General features: G+C 38.0%; 1 protein-coding gene across 9 annotated transcripts in view; it reads right to left on the reverse strand.

Moving 5' to 3' along the window:
* BCAS3 (BCAS3 microtubule associated cell migration factor) overlaps positions 1-16,116 on the reverse strand; it is a 574,202-nt gene that overhangs the window by 527,955 nt on the left and 30,131 nt on the right. The gene's annotated exons all lie outside the window — the stretch shown is intronic.

Below are 16,116 nucleotides of genomic sequence, written 5' to 3' on the forward strand. Positions count from 1 at the left end.
TCTTACAAAACTGCAACTTTGCACCGTTTGACCAACATCTCCACATTTCCCCTACCTCCTCTAAGCCTATATTCCTTTGCATTTATAAGCTGAGACTATAAAGGTGCTAAAGGACCTCAAGATGCTTTAAATTTCAGTATTCTATGCATAAAAATATATGTACGCATCTTTAAATGTCATTATTCTTCTTACACACATAGATCAAACACGTATGAATGTCCGTTCATTTTCAGTAATATCAGATCTGTTCCTCAGATGTACAGCAGCCTATTAATCCCAAAGTAAAAGAGGTATTCTAATATTTGTGTCAAGTGTGAAAACAACTGCTTTTCAGAATTAGTGGTTCCAAAGAACAATTTGCTAATTGAAATACTGAACATATTAAATCATAATGTTAAGAAAGGCTTTCCAGATTACTATAAGTGGTAATGTAGTTCCCAATACATTTTCTTAATTCTCAAGTGTTTGATGGAATATGTAATATCAGATAGGGAAAATGGCAAATATTATAAAACTCATTCTAAATACCCGAAAACTTACAACAGATATAGAAATAACTCGTTCTAAATACCTAAGAACTTACAACAGATATAAAAATGATAAACATTCCATAAACACGCTGATGGTATTTTTTAAAAATAGGCCTGCCAAACAAGGAGTTTAAAATATCATCATTGTATACATTATAAAAGGCTTATCAATCTTCCAATATTAAACTATAAATCTGCAGAGCTGTCTTTTAGATTAACTACTTTTTTAGATCTTCAGCTTCTCTTCTACCCGAATTTAAGAGCTGCAAACTGTAAATATTTTTGTCTCTTAAAGAGCCATCATATTCATTTAGCTTATAAAAATTATTACAATGTATTTATTGGCCACAATGGCAAATCCCTCTATAGCACTTGGGAAGCAGAAGATACGAGGAATGCTAGGCTCTTCCCACTAACTATGCAACAATAGCACCACCTATCACCAATTAAACACACAAAAGCTACAAACTCAGTATAGCAAACTTAAATTTACCTCTCTACAAATTCCTCTGTAAACATTAATTTTCAAAATAAAATACCATTGCCATTATATACTGCAGCTCCTAAGTCCACATTTTATTCTTATAGAACAGAATTTTCAGTTTAGAAAAATCCTTAAAGGGTCACTTTGTTCAACCTCCCACCCAATGCAGTAAATCACACATTCTCTGAAATCCAAAAATTACCATCACCTCTTTGATTTTAAGAACACTTTCACCAAAAGGTAAATCACTAATACAGTCCAATTACATTATAGATGCATTACTGGCTACCTCCAAAGCTGCCAAGTCATTTACTTTTTGAAAAGAGATTGTTTGTTAGGCAATGGATAAACAGTATTCTTCAATATACATACTATTTCTACTAAGAATGCAATGAAAAATAAATTATAAAACAATACTGTAGGGCTTCCCTGGTGGCGCAGTGGTTGAGAATCTGCCTGCCAATGCAGGGGACACGGGTTCGAGCCCTGGTCTGGGAAGATCCCACATGCCGCGGAGCAACTAGGCCCATGAGCCACAACTACTGAGCCTGCGCGTCTGGAGCCTGTGCTCCGCAACAAGAGAGGCCGCGATAGTGAGAGGCCCGCACGCTGCGATGAAAAGACGCCCCCACTTGCCGCAACTAGAGAAAGCCCTCGCACAGAAACGAAGACCCAGCACAGCCAAAAATTAAAAAATAAATATAAAAATAAATAAAATTTAAAAAAAACAATACTGTAGAAATTGCACTGACATTATAATTCAGAGTAATGAAAACCACCTCTCACAAATAAGGTTTATACCTATAACAAATCATAGTATTCTAACACAAAATTCACTGCTCTGTACTATTATTCCCATATGCCACAAGTCTAGCATTTAGCTTTTGGTCCTATCAAATAAAGCCTTAAAGCTAAAAAGTCTAATCACATTTAACTGAGCTGCTATACTAAATTATACTAAACAATAAAGAATAAAACAAACCTGTCTTGGCATATTCACAATATGATAAACGTTTGTTATCACTGGATTTAATACCCAAGAGCTTACTTTGATATACAAAAACATTCTGAAATCTGAACACACCATGCTTTTGAGCATAACGGCTTTTAAAACAAACCTAAATGCCCTATTCTATTCTAAGCTTCTACTCTAAATCCCTTTTTAAATGTACAGCAACAGGTAAGACAAAAAACATTAGGCGTGATTACAAAACGCATCTCCACATTCATTGCCGATCCTTCATTACCTCTAAGTTAAGGTCCTAGAATCTTTAATTATCACATCAGGGAAGGGAGGTGGGGGGAAGCACTATTACTATATATAGAAGTTTGTGAATATGTTAAAATCAAAATTGTTAGAAGCATAATTCTAAAGTATCCTAAGTGAGTCACAAATGTCAAACTTCCCAGAGGAGAGAACTCTCCCAATAATATAGGCAAACTCTATACTGGAATACAAGTTCAGAACAGAGACAGTGCTAATAACGTGTATATAGATAAGACGTGCACATTTTAGGTAGGACACAGAGAATGGCTATGTCCTTATAGGCTCCGCTTTAGCTGCCGTTTTCAATTGCCTCTAATCATTTTATACAGTATGTTCACTGGCAATTTTGCTCTCAAATAAATGTCAAAACTGATGAAGTTTTTTTAAGGCTTTCAAAGTGATTTTTAGATTTCTTAGAAAGAGCTCATTGAAAACAGCAAAGAATCTCTGAGATGAGGATTTTACTGATCCTGAGAAGAATTACCAGGAGCTCTAAGTTCACTTTTAAACCAACAATAATAAATACAAGGGTAGAACTACAAGGAAGGCGTGTATCAAGCAATGTTCCAACTTCCTGGCAACTGCAGTAACTTGGGGAGAGGAGCAAACAGGGAGGAAACCTCTCCAATAGTTCCTCATGGGTCTCTGCCTTTGTTCTTACTGGCATTTTAATTTCTGATGACAGGCTTTTGTTGTTTGGAGCATAAACCGGACGTACCAGTTTGGAGGCACAATAAGGAGAACAAAGAATGATTTGTTCACACTGTTGGAAAAAAATCTTTTCCAACCATAGAAAATAGCTTTCACATGGTGAAAATATGCAAATTACATACCAAACCAAAAAGGGGTGGGGGGGAGTACAAGTTTAGAATCTCACAGCTCAACCTAAGGCAAAAGGAAATTATAACAGCCGAGACAATCATACACACAGAGAAAAGGCTATAAAAGCTGGGGGGGGGAGGGGGGCTTTATAAGTGCTTTTAGAGAATTCTGAAAGCACATGAAGGTCATCTAGCCCTCAGAACCAAACTTGTTTCTGAAATCCTGATGACTTTTCAAAGGCATCTGACTACAAAATAGAAAATTCAATCAAACACAAAGGACAATAATAATTATGCTCTACAAAGACACAGAATTAGGACAATAGTACATATTTACACCCCCAACTTCCCTTTTAGACACTGGTCAAATGGAGAATTGTGGTCTCCAATTGATTCTTTTTAGCAAACTTTACTGAAAGATAACAGACTTAGCAGTAATACATAAATCTTAGGTATATGTACAGCTTAATGAATTTTCAATGTTAATACACCTCTGTTACCAGCAGAGACATCAAGAAACAGAACATTACAGATACTCAGAAGGTCCCTCCACACCCCTTCGCACTCACAAACCCAAGGCAAGAATAACTATAACCACTATCTTGACTTCTAACACTTCTCACACATAAGTTTTACTTCTTCAAATTTATTTAAATGGAATCACGTAGTATGTACTCTCTTGTGAATGGCTTCTTTCACACATTACATGCCTGTGAAATTCATTTGTATTGTTGCATATGATCGCAGTTTTTTATTTCTGTTGCTATATAGATTCCCATTGCATGAAAAGACCACAATTTATCTGTTCTACTGTTGGTTGCTGGACTTCTAGGTTGTTTCTAGTTTTGGGCTCATAAGATGTCAGGAAAAATTGCAACAAACTTTCAAATGGGAAAAAGATTACTGTGTGTTCTTCCAGTGGATTACCAAGAGTTATATAGTGGATCCTTTGGGATTATTTGATTCTATAAGAATCTGCACCTTTGTCTTGACTGGGCTATTTTACAATACTGTAAGTTGTAGAAAACGAATAGTAAGGCAATTGACTCTTGCCCACAGAAATGCAAATGAAACTTGTTTAGTAGATATACAATTGAATTCCACTCATAAAAAAGATTCCAAGCAGTATACACTTTCCCAACAGGCTATTAGCTAGGTTTGCATCTCTTAACAGGGTCATTTCAGCATTCCTAATTCCCTATATCTGTTCGTCAGATTCTCCTTTGAACCGGCGTTAACTTGTCCAACACCTCATTAATAAGTTAAATAAAATCTATGACACATGTCCATTTTACAGTTTTATGAGTGTCATGATTTTACCATTTTTTAACTGGTAACATCATAAGGAAGATTACTATGAATATTCTTGCACATGGCATTTAGTGACCATATTTCAGTATTTCTTTTGGGTATATACTACTGAAGTTGCTTCTGTATTAGAAATATGTGCATATTTTGTAGATTTTAACAACAGTAACTGAACAATTTACCGGTGTAAAAGAGTTCTCAACCTGCTCCACATCCAACAGTTGGTGTCATTCTGGTGGATGTTCAGTGGGATTCTCACCGTCATTTTAATTTGCATTTTCTTCAAAGGAGGTTTCACCCTTTCATATTATTATTGGAATTTAGTTATACTCTCTCATGAGCAGTCTGATAAAGTCTCTTGCCCAATATATTTGCCTGATTCTAATAAATTTTGGATTTAGATCTATTATGCACAGTGAGTAAAATGCATAAATTAGCCTCCTTTGGAAAAGCAATGCTGCCTCAAACTAAATAAACAAACAGGCTTTATTATAGTGGCCCTCCATCAGGGCTCATGATGTAAGAGTTTTATCCTGGAGGACCCTTGATTTCCAGCATTATGACTGAATTCAAGAACTCATTTCAGCAGCTCTGGAAAAACTAGAGCTTTTTATACCTAACTGAATTCATATCTTAATTCCAAATCCAGTAATAAGCAATATCTCCCCCCATATAAGGTACAATGATTGGGTTATAAAAAAATGATAGCCCTTGAAGTGGAAAAATGTTGATTTGTAAACATTCAAAGCAAATTCAGTCCCTATTAAAGATAGGAAACATACAAAAATTACTATCTTTCCCCTATAACTCAAGCAGTTCGAATACAAAAGGTATGATTAGCAGGTTTTTTCCTTGATAAATACATCAGCAAGGTTTAATCTCTAAAAAACTTAAAAAGAGGTATTAATTTACCTATTTTTCAAAATGGCTACATCACATACAGTAGGGAGTTTTACACTGGAAATATAAATTAAAAGACCAAGGGCTTCCCTGGTGGCGCAGTGGTTGAGAATCTGCCTGCTAATGCAGGGGACACGGGTTCGAGCCCTGGTCTGAGAGGATCCCACATGGAGCGGAGCAACTGGGCCCGTGAGCCACAACTACTGAGCCTGCGTGTCTAGAGCCTGTGCTCCGCAACAAGAGAGGCCGCCATAGTGAGAGGCCCGTGCACCGCGATGAAGAGTGGCCCCCGCTTGCCACAACTAAAGAAAGACCTCGCACAGAAACGAAGACGCAACACAGCAAATATAAATTAATTAATTAATAAACTCCTACCCACAACATCTTCTTAAAAAAAAAAAAAAAGACCAAGCCATCAGACATAAAAGACATCGGAAAAAGAATTCTTTGTGTTTATCTCAAGCACATCCTGACTTTCAGTCAAAAATATCTTTCACACCTGAGCTTTCCAAAAAGTAATGCCTCTGATTCCACTTGGAAAATCAAAGAGAGTAAAAGCAGCCCACAGGTAAGACCCTGGAAGTTTTATTCTTTTCCCAAAATCATGCATGGCCTATGGCAACAATGCCAACTGCGTACAGTATGACAGATAATCAGTTACAAAGATCACATCAGCAACATCAACGGTTCCAACAGTTTATTACAATAGAAAATAAACTGGACTTCTGTTTATAAACTATACAAATTTGCTAAATCTGAGTTTGGCTTTAAAATACGGGTAATGACATATCTATCTAACAAAGCAAAGGTGTTAAACTGTATATTTAAAATATGAAGCAAGAGAGTTAAATCAAGAAGATGCTTGTTAAATGAATGAACTGATAAATAAATGACTAAGTCTATGTTGGCATCATTATTCAATCTTAATGGTACTTAATTTGCCTTTGCCTCCCTGTTTTCAAAACATGTTGTTAACATTTAATACCTGGAAATTTGTTATAACACCACATCATAAAACACATTTTGGTACAACTCATTATTGAACCCACTGGTATATTACTTCCTAAGCTTTTCAGCTCTCAAGAAAAGGACTACTATCAGAGTGGCAAGCAGCACCTCATCTGGGCAGCAGGTTTTATCACACTGGTCTTCACACTCCCACTCAAGATCAAGGCAGTCGCCACTCTCGCCGGCAAATATCCCACGCTCAATCCAGCCTTTCTGGGTTAATGTAATGTTTTTACCTGCAACAGGTTTTCTTACCAAGAGTGACGTAAAAACTGTCCATTTAAATAAACAAATGTAGAATTATCAATCTATTCTAATTGTCTCACATGTACCAGCCACATAGATAGAGTTGAAATGAAGTCCTTAATAAGAACAGTGCTTCATTAAAGTTAAAAAATAATAACAAATAAAACTTTTTCGTTAAGGAGAAAAATGTAAACTATGGACTTTAGTTAAGAATGTGTCAATACTGGTTCACCAATTTTAACAAATGTACCTCGGGAATTCCCTGGTGGTCCAGTGGTTAGGACTCAGCACTTTCACTGCCGTGGGCTAAGGTTCGATCCCTAGTCCAGGAACTAAGATCTTGTAAGCCACGTGGCGCATCACTAATGCAAGATGTTAATAGGGGAAAATGCAGGGGATGAGGGATACATGGGAATTCTCTGTACTTTCTGCTCAACTTTTATGTAAACCTAAAACTGCTTTAAAAATAGTATATTAGTGTTTATTTTCATATATATGAAAAATGTGAAAATTCCACAAATAAATTTTAACCTTCCTTAATACCCACCCCACCCAAAATAGGGATAAAAGGTAAAAATATAGAGAGATGGGAGGAGCGAAGAGCCGATAACATTTTACACTAATTAATTCAGTTCCCAAAGTAACAAAAGGACCTTACTTGGTCTATTTAAATAAACAAGTATATAAGTTATCACTTTGCTAATTGTTTCACATGTAGTAATCATACATACAACACAACTGAACTGATGAAGTTCTTTAAAATGAAGATTGGTTCATGACAGTTTTTGGTGTTCTTTTTTTTTAAATAAATTTACTTATTCTATTTATCTTATTTTTGGCTGCGCTGGGTATTCATTGCTATGTGTGGGCTTTCTCTAGCTGAGGCAAGCTGGGGCTACTCTTCGTTGCAGTGTGCAGGCTTCTCATTGCAGTGGCTTCTCTTGTTGCGGAGCATGGGCTCTAGGCGTGTGGGCTTCAGTAGTTGTGGCACACAGGCTCAGTAGTTGTGGCTTGCGGGTTCTACAGTGCAGGCTCAGTAGTTGTGGCGCATAGGCTTAGTTCCTCCGTGGCATGTGGGATCTTCCTGGACCAGGGCTTGAACCCGTGTCCCCTGCATTGGCAGGCGGATTCTTAACCACTGCACCACCAGGAAAGCCCTGGTCTTTTCTCTTTCTTTTTTTCCTGGGCACACTGTGCTAACCAGGGATAGAACCCGGGCCCCCTGCAGTGGAAGCCTGCAGAGTGCTAATCGCTGGACTGTCAGGGAATTCCTGCCAGTTTTTTTAACTTACAAAGTAACAACAATAATTTTTTTAAATAAGGAGAAAAGGTAAATACATATATATATATATACACACACACATATATATATATGTATATTTTTTTTAGTTAGAAAGGGTAAAAATTAAAAAACATAAAACAAGAGATAGGGGAAGGAGAGGGAAGTATCATCTTATACTAAGGTATTTGGTTCCTAAGCAACAGAAGGACAGCACGTAGCTACATGAGTAATGATCACACTACAAAGTAAGCTCTCTCTCTAGCTCTCTCTCACCCTGTGAGCCAATCTGATGATATATTTTCATTTTAGACATAAGGAAACAGAGAAAAATATTCCCCCTAAATGACCAGATCAAAGAGGCATCAGAATCTCCATTAATACTGTATTCAAAAACAGTTTTTAAACTCGGGGTTTTTTTCTTGAACAAGTCACTGCCAGGTGGTCATTTTATGTGTTACAGTTCTGCTCCAACAATATCAAAAACTTAAGATAGCACACATTGAAGAAAGTATTCCTAATGGTAAAAATGTAATTCTTTTGAAAGCTCCTAAAAGTAGGAGGAAGGAGGGGACAAGCTTTTTGTTTTATTTCTGCCTAGCTAACCACAAATGATTCAGTTAATGTCAGAGTGTCAGTATCTCCATAACCTACTCTGTATGCCATCAAGAAAAAAATGCAAACCACAAAAACCACCTAAAATGCATATTTGTGAGGACTAACAACTTATAGAACAGATATTTGCTAACCACATAAAGCAGACAGCAACCGAGTCTGTATTTTGGTCTTGACACTAAATTCAAAATACAAAACTTGAAGCAAGAAGGAAGTAAGTTTCAAAAACAATATGAAAACCGCAGAACATAAATAATGAATGGAATTTGTAATCGTATTTTCATACTTCCAAATTTTTACACACATAGAGAGGAATATTTTACGGCAACTTTAACCTTTCTCCTTCAGCCTGATTTTTGAAAGGAAGATCAAAGAAAAGCAGTTTAAACTCACACGTTCCTCCGGTTATGCAACGCAGATTTAGACATTACACTTCAAAACCCGAGCCATTACTTCAGCATCACCAATCCAAATACCATTCCAGAGCTTTGAAGCAGCCCTAATGGTATCTTCCATTTGCAAGTAACACTTCTGTAGTCAAAAGATCTTACTCAGGGTGGATGTTAATGTAAAACCACTCAGACTACACAGACACACACGCCTGGAGGCAGACTGGAAGGTGTTCAGAAGCCAATGTAACACCATTACAGAGAGTGTCAGCCTAGCAGCTGTCATAAACACTTCATAATCACTCAGACACACAAACTGGATTCCCTTTAACTCATTATTTTATTTCATGCTGAATACATGTCCAATTGAAAAGGGAAAGAGAGAAAACAGTGCTGCAGATAAGCCAATTTTGGCTTATAGACTTTTTCCACTTTTAAAAGAGTTTGTCATATTATACTCGTATTGTAAACCTACCCTGATATAATCTGTTGATTGAAGATAGCTTTGCAGTAGATATCTAACCAAAGAGAAACGGATTATATCAAAAAGAAGCCTAAGGTTTTTTTCTTCTGTAAAACAGATATCACACAAACTTGTAATATTGACAAGATGATAAAAAAAATGACTGACAGGGGCTTCCCTGGTGGCACAGTGGTTAAGAATCCGCCTGCCAATGGAGGGGACACGGGTTCGAGCCCTAGTCCGGGAAGATCCCACATGCCGTGGAGCAACTAAGCCCATGCACCACAACTACTGAGGTTGCGCTCTAGAGCCCGCGAGCCACAACTACTGAGGCTGCGAGCCACAACTACTGAAGCCCGTGCACCTAGAGCCCATGCTCTGCAACGAGAAGCCACTGCAACGAGAAGTCTTGCACTGCAACAAAGAGTAGTCCCCGCTCGCCACAACTAGACAAAGCCCGCGCACAGCAACAAAGACCCAACACAGCCAAAAATAAATAAATTTATTAAAAAAAAAAAAGACTGACAGAACCAATGGTCGCAGGAAATGGAGCAATTAGAACTCTCAGATATTTACTATAGCCAGAAGCCAGAAACACAAATCCTCATCAAAAGAAGAGCTAAACAAACTGTGGTACATTCGATCCATGGAATAAAACCCAGTAATGAAAAAAAGTTAAAAATACAAACTACTGGTGGTAGTTTCCCTGGTGGTCCAGTGGTAAAGAATCCGCCTTCCAATGCAGGGGACGCAGGTTCGATCCCTGGTCCAGGAACTAAGATCCCACATGCCGCGGGGCAACTAAGCCCGCGTGCCACAACTATTGGGTGCACCTGCGTGCCACAAACTACAGCGCCTACACATCCTAGAGCTCGCGTGCCACAACTAGAGAGAGAAAACACACACGCCACAACAAGAGAGAAGCGCACCCACCACAACGAAGAGACTGCGCACCACAACGAAAGATCTCGCATGCCTCAGCGAAGATCCCGTGTGCCACAACTAAGACCTGACGCAGCCAAAGAAAAAAGGAAAATAAATAAAAATTAAAAAACAACTACTGCAACATGCAACAACATGGGTGAATTTTTAAAAGACATAGTGCAAAGGACAGACACAAAGTAGCACATACTGTGTACCTCTACTTATGTGAAGTTCAACGAGGCAAAGCTAATCTGTGGTCAGAATAGTGATTACCTTGAGGCTAATAGTGACTGGGGAACTTTCTGAGTAAGAAAAATGTTCTACATTTTGTTCTCAATGGTAGTTTGACTTATTTGCGTATAAACATATATAAAACACACACACAGTCATCAAACTACAGACTTGAGATTTGTACATTTTATAGTATGTATATCTTAATTTTTTAAAAGTGTCTGTCATAAATAAACAGTGGTACCTCCAGACAGTGGAATATTACCCAGCACTAGAAACAAGTGCGCTATCAAGCCATGAAAAGACATGGGGAAAACTTAAATGCATATTACTAGGTGAAATAAGCCAATCTGAAATGGCTACATACTGTATGATTCCAGCTATATGACATTCTGAAAAAGGCAAAACTACATGGACAGTAAAAAGACCAGTGGTTGCCAGAGAAGGGTGCCCACAAGACTTTTAGAGCAGTGCATACATAGGCAGAACACAGAGGATATTTAGGGCAGTGAGATTATTCTGTATAACCCTATAATGGTGGGTACACATCATTATACATCTGTCAAAACCCATAGCATGTACAACACTGGAAGTAAACCCTAATGTAAACCATGGACTCTTAGTGATAATGATGTGTCAGTGTCAGTTCATCGATTCTAACAATGCCCCACTCCTGATGTGGAATGCTGATAGCAGGGAGGCTGTGTGTTTGGGGGGACAGGAGGTATATGGGAATTCTTCGTACTTTCAGCTCAATTTTACTATGAACCTAAAACTGATCTAAAAGATAGTCTTTTGGGGGACTTCCCTGGTGGTGCAGTGGTTAAGAATCTACCTGCCAATGCAGGGAACACGGGTTCGAGCCCTGGTCCAGGAATATCCCACATGCACAGAGCAACTAAGGCCATGCGCCACAACTACTGAGACTGCACTCTACAACCTGCGAGCCACAACTACTGAAGGCCGCGCACCTAGAGCCCGTGCTCCACAACAAGAGAAGCCACCACAATGAGAAGCCCGCGCACCACAACAAAGAGTAGCCCCAGCTCGCCACAACTAGAAAAAGCCCACGCACAGCAACGAAGACCCAACACAGCCACAAATAAATAAATAAATTTATTTTTTAAAATAAATAAAAAATAGTCTCTTTTTTAAGGCATCTATTAAAGAAGCTGAGCTGGTTAAATATGAGCTTCAATTTTTTTCATCTGTAAAACAGGAATAACACTAACTAGTTAAATTGACAGGATAATGAGACAATAATGGGCAATGTGCCTAAAATAATGTGTGTGGTACATTCCAGTTATTTTTTTAAATAGTTGCCATTATTTATATTAATATTATGAAACTTCACTATGCAACACAAGTGTCAAAATTCCCCAAAGCATCCCAACACTGCTCAGCTACAGCACTCTATTCAACCCTCCAACGTAACACAAATCTCATAGACCAGGGCTTCTCAGCGCTACTGACATTTTAGACTGAACAATTTTTGTTGTGGGAGGTTGTCCTGTACATTGTAGGATGTTTAACAGCATCTCTGGCTTTTATCCACTAGATGCCAGTAGCAGCTCCTAATAGTGACAATAAAAAATGTCTGCAAACATAGACAAATGTTTCCTTGAGGGCAAAATCACTCCCATTTGGGAAGCACTGACATAGACTGCAATTATGTAGTGACATCGCGCACAAGTAAAATATGATCTCCTCAAGGCAGGGCTCAGCCCTTAGTTACATTTATACCTCCTAATACGTGGCATAGACCCTCAAGTTTCAGTATGGCTGAATGGAAAAATGAGACTTCTGTTAATTAATTTAAACAAGAAGATTTTAGGGAGAAGGGATGGATTGGGAATGGAATGGAATGAGAGCAAACAGCAAAAGATTATGAAATTTAGTTTGGATCTTTCTGATATTGAGTCTCTAGCACACTTTGATGAAAACATCCAGCAAAAGGCTGAAATCTTGAAACACATTTATTAAACATATATACATGTGCATATATACATATACACGTACATATGTAAATATATATGTAAATAGACACACACACACAAACACACACACCCTACTAACTGTTAGACAATGTACTTGGCACCAGAGATACAAAGACCATTAGACATGATCACAGTTCTAGAGAGTCTTATGAAGAATTCTCCCAAGTGCTAATGTAAAATCAAGATTCCCAGAAAATACTGAAACTCACAGGTAAATTGAATCAAAAATTAGGAAATCAGAAATTCTCCATTTCATTCCTTTGGTCCTATGTCCAAAATTCAAACATTAAATTGAATATGAACAAAATTTAGAAAATAGAAATCCTAGTTCCATTTCTTTTTAAGGTCCCCAGAAAACTAATACTTTCTATTATCTCACTCTTCCCATCTGAAAAAAATGAGACAACTGATTATTGACAATCAACTTGAATGAATATTAAGGGAAAGAACAGGTTTATAATGGATAGTTTATAATACAGTTTATAATGGATAGTTTATAATGGATTTTAATATTTAAAAATACAGATATTTCAGTTCCATTTTTAAACAATTCTTACTAAAGTGGGTGTGTGGTGTGGGTGTGTACATATATATGCACAGTAACTCTTTGGTATTCTTAACTACACGCAACAACTTTTCCCATCAAATTATATGTACCTAAGCCAGTAGTTTCAATCAAAATTTTCTCTGGAGTTGTGGTTCTTAACCAGAGGATGTTTGGCAATGTCTGGAAACGTTCTTAATTGTCACAATTCAGAGAGTTGCTTTGGGCATCTAGTAGATGGAGGCCACAGATGTGGCAACTACAATGTACAGAACAGCCCCCCATAACAAAGAATCATCTGGTCCAAAACGCCAATAATGGCAAGAATGAGTCACAAACATATATAATTTGTATTTGCATACCTTCATGCATTATAATTTTAGTTAATTTCTTATTTAAAAGAGTATTAGCCTTGGGCTTCCCTGGTGGTGCAGTGGTTGAGAGACCGCCTGCCGATGCAGGGGACACAGGTTCGTGCCCCGGTCCGGGAAGATCCCACATGCCGCGGAGCGGCTGGGCCCGTGAGCCATGGCCGCTGAGCCTGCGCGTCCGGAGCCTGTGCTCCGCAACGGGAGAGGCCACAACAGTGAGAGGCCCGCGTACCGTAAAAATAAATAAATAAATAAATAAAATAGTATTAGCCTTTTAAAACAATTATTTATTAATTTTGTTATCACTTCTGATAGTTCACATCAAGCTGACCAATACTCTTTAAACCAGAAATGTACACATAAGGAAAGAAGATAAAAAGCAAAGGCATAAATGAGAACCGTGTGATCAATGCACACTCTGTCTAGCTGCAAATAACCCCTAGGCCAGGGTTGAAGAATATTCATATGTGGTCAATCGAAAAAAAAAATGGGACTTAAGTCTCAAGATTAATCATTGTGTCTGCAGATGAAAATCTGAGTTCATATCCTATGAATCCATCTAGATAAAGTTCAAAATGGGCAAAACGACCATAATTTATGGTGTTAAAAATCAATGTGGGGGCGTGGGATGAATTGGGAGATTGGGATTGACATGTACACACTAATATGTATAAAGTAGATAACTAATGAGAACCTGCTGTATAAAAAATAAATAAATAAAATTTAAAAAAAGAATCAACATAGCAACTTCCCTGATGGTCCAGTGGTTAAGACTCTGTGCTTCCGATGCAGGGGACACCGGTTTGATCCCTGGTCAGGGTACTAAGATCCCACATGATGCTCAGCACAGCGAAAATAAAAGAAAAACAATATAGTAGGTCAATTATATCTAAATAAAACTGGAAAAGACAAACTACAAAATTTTTTGAAAAATCAATGTAAATGTCTATTTCCTGGTTTTGATATTGTACTACAGGTCACATAAGATGTCACCTCTGGGGGACCCTGGGGGAAGTGTACCCTGAACTCTAATATTCTGCAACTTCCCATGAGTCTATAATTATTTCAAAGTTAAAAGGTTTTAAAAATCAATTTGAAAAGAGACCAAAAAACAAAAAAGAAAGAGCAAAAACACAGAGCTGGCAAGAATTACATGCTCATATTTGGTGGGGAAAGAACGGTTCTTTCAGGAAATGGTGCTGAATGAGTTAGCTGTTTTTTTTTTCTTTTTTTAATTCAAAAAAGCCTTGACCCCTATGTCATACCGTACACCAAAAATTTCAAAAGGATTATAAACCTAAAGATGATAACAACAACCTTCTAACAGAAAACACAGGAGAATATCTTCATGGCCTTAGAGTAAACAAGGATACAAAAAGCATTAAGAATAGAGTAAACCAGGCTTCCATGGTGGTGCAGTGGTTAAGAATCCGCCTGCCAATGCAGGGTACACGGGTTTGAGCCCTGGTTGGGGAAGATCCCACATGCCGCAGAGCAAATAAGCCCATGCGCCACAACTACTGAGCCTGCGCTCTAGAGCCCGTGAGTCACAACTACTGAGCCCGCACACCAAAACTACTGAAGCCTGCGCGTCTAGAGCCCGTGCTCCACAACAAGAGAAGCCGCTGCAATGAGAAGCCCACGCACCACAACGAAGAGTATCTCCTGCTCGCCGCAACCAGAGAAAGCCCGTGCACAGCAACAAAGACCCAACGCAGCCAAAAATAAAAATAAAAAAAAATAGAGTAAACCACTTAAAATCTGATCTGGATTTCTTTCATCAAAAGACAATATTAAGAAAGTGAAAATGTAAGAAAACCTATAAAGAAGACTATTAGGACAAATGATGAAACCGGAAAATGGACTGTGGATTACAAAATAGTATTGTATCAAATTTAAATGTCCTGGTTTTGATAATAGTGCTATGGTTGTAAAAGATAATGTGCTTACTCCCAGGAAATATATACTGAATTATTTATGGAAAAGAGGGGGGGCATAAATTCTCCTACTTATAAATGGTTCCGAAAAAAATCTTCACAGGAAAAAAATTAAAATGAGAGAATGATAAAGCAAAAGGGACAAAATGTCCTTTATTGGTAAATCTGGGTAATGAGTAACAGGAGTTCCCTGTAACAGTTATAAAATTTTCTGAAAGTTTAAAATTATTGCAAAATAAAAGCATCTTTAAAACCCCACAATGAGATACCAACACATACACAAAAAAATTATTAAATTAGTAAGATTGACAATACTAAGAGCTAATGAAAATGTGGAGCAAATGAAACTTTCATACATTGCTGGTAGCAGTACATATCAGTAAAAACACTTTGGAAGACTGGTTGGCAATATCTACTAAAGTTAAACATACACCTACACTATGACACAGTAAATCCATTCCTAGGTCTATATCCAAGAGAAATGGGTGCAGCATATATCCACCAAGGAACACTTACAAGAACGTCAGAGCAGCTTTATCCATAATGCTCAAAAAGTAGAACCAACAAAAATGTCTATCAGGTGTATCACGAACTTTTAAAAATGCACTGTGGGACTTTCCTGGTGGTCCAGTGGTTGGGAGTCCGCCCTCCAATGAAGTGGACACGGGTTCAATCCCTGGTCAAAGAACTAGGATCCTACATGCCGGGGACAGCTGGGCCTGCGCACCTCAACTACTGAGCCCGCATGCTCTGGAGCCTGAGCGCCACAACTCAAGAGAAGCCTGAGTGCCACAACGAAGAG

The sequence above is a fragment of the Aethalodelphis obliquidens genome, unplaced genomic scaffold (genome assembly GCF_003676395.1).
Source record: "Aethalodelphis obliquidens isolate GAN/ISIS:26980383/991018 unplaced genomic scaffold, ASM367639v1 scaffold58, whole genome shotgun sequence".
Lineage (NCBI taxonomy): Eukaryota > Metazoa > Chordata > Mammalia > Artiodactyla > Delphinidae > Aethalodelphis > Aethalodelphis obliquidens.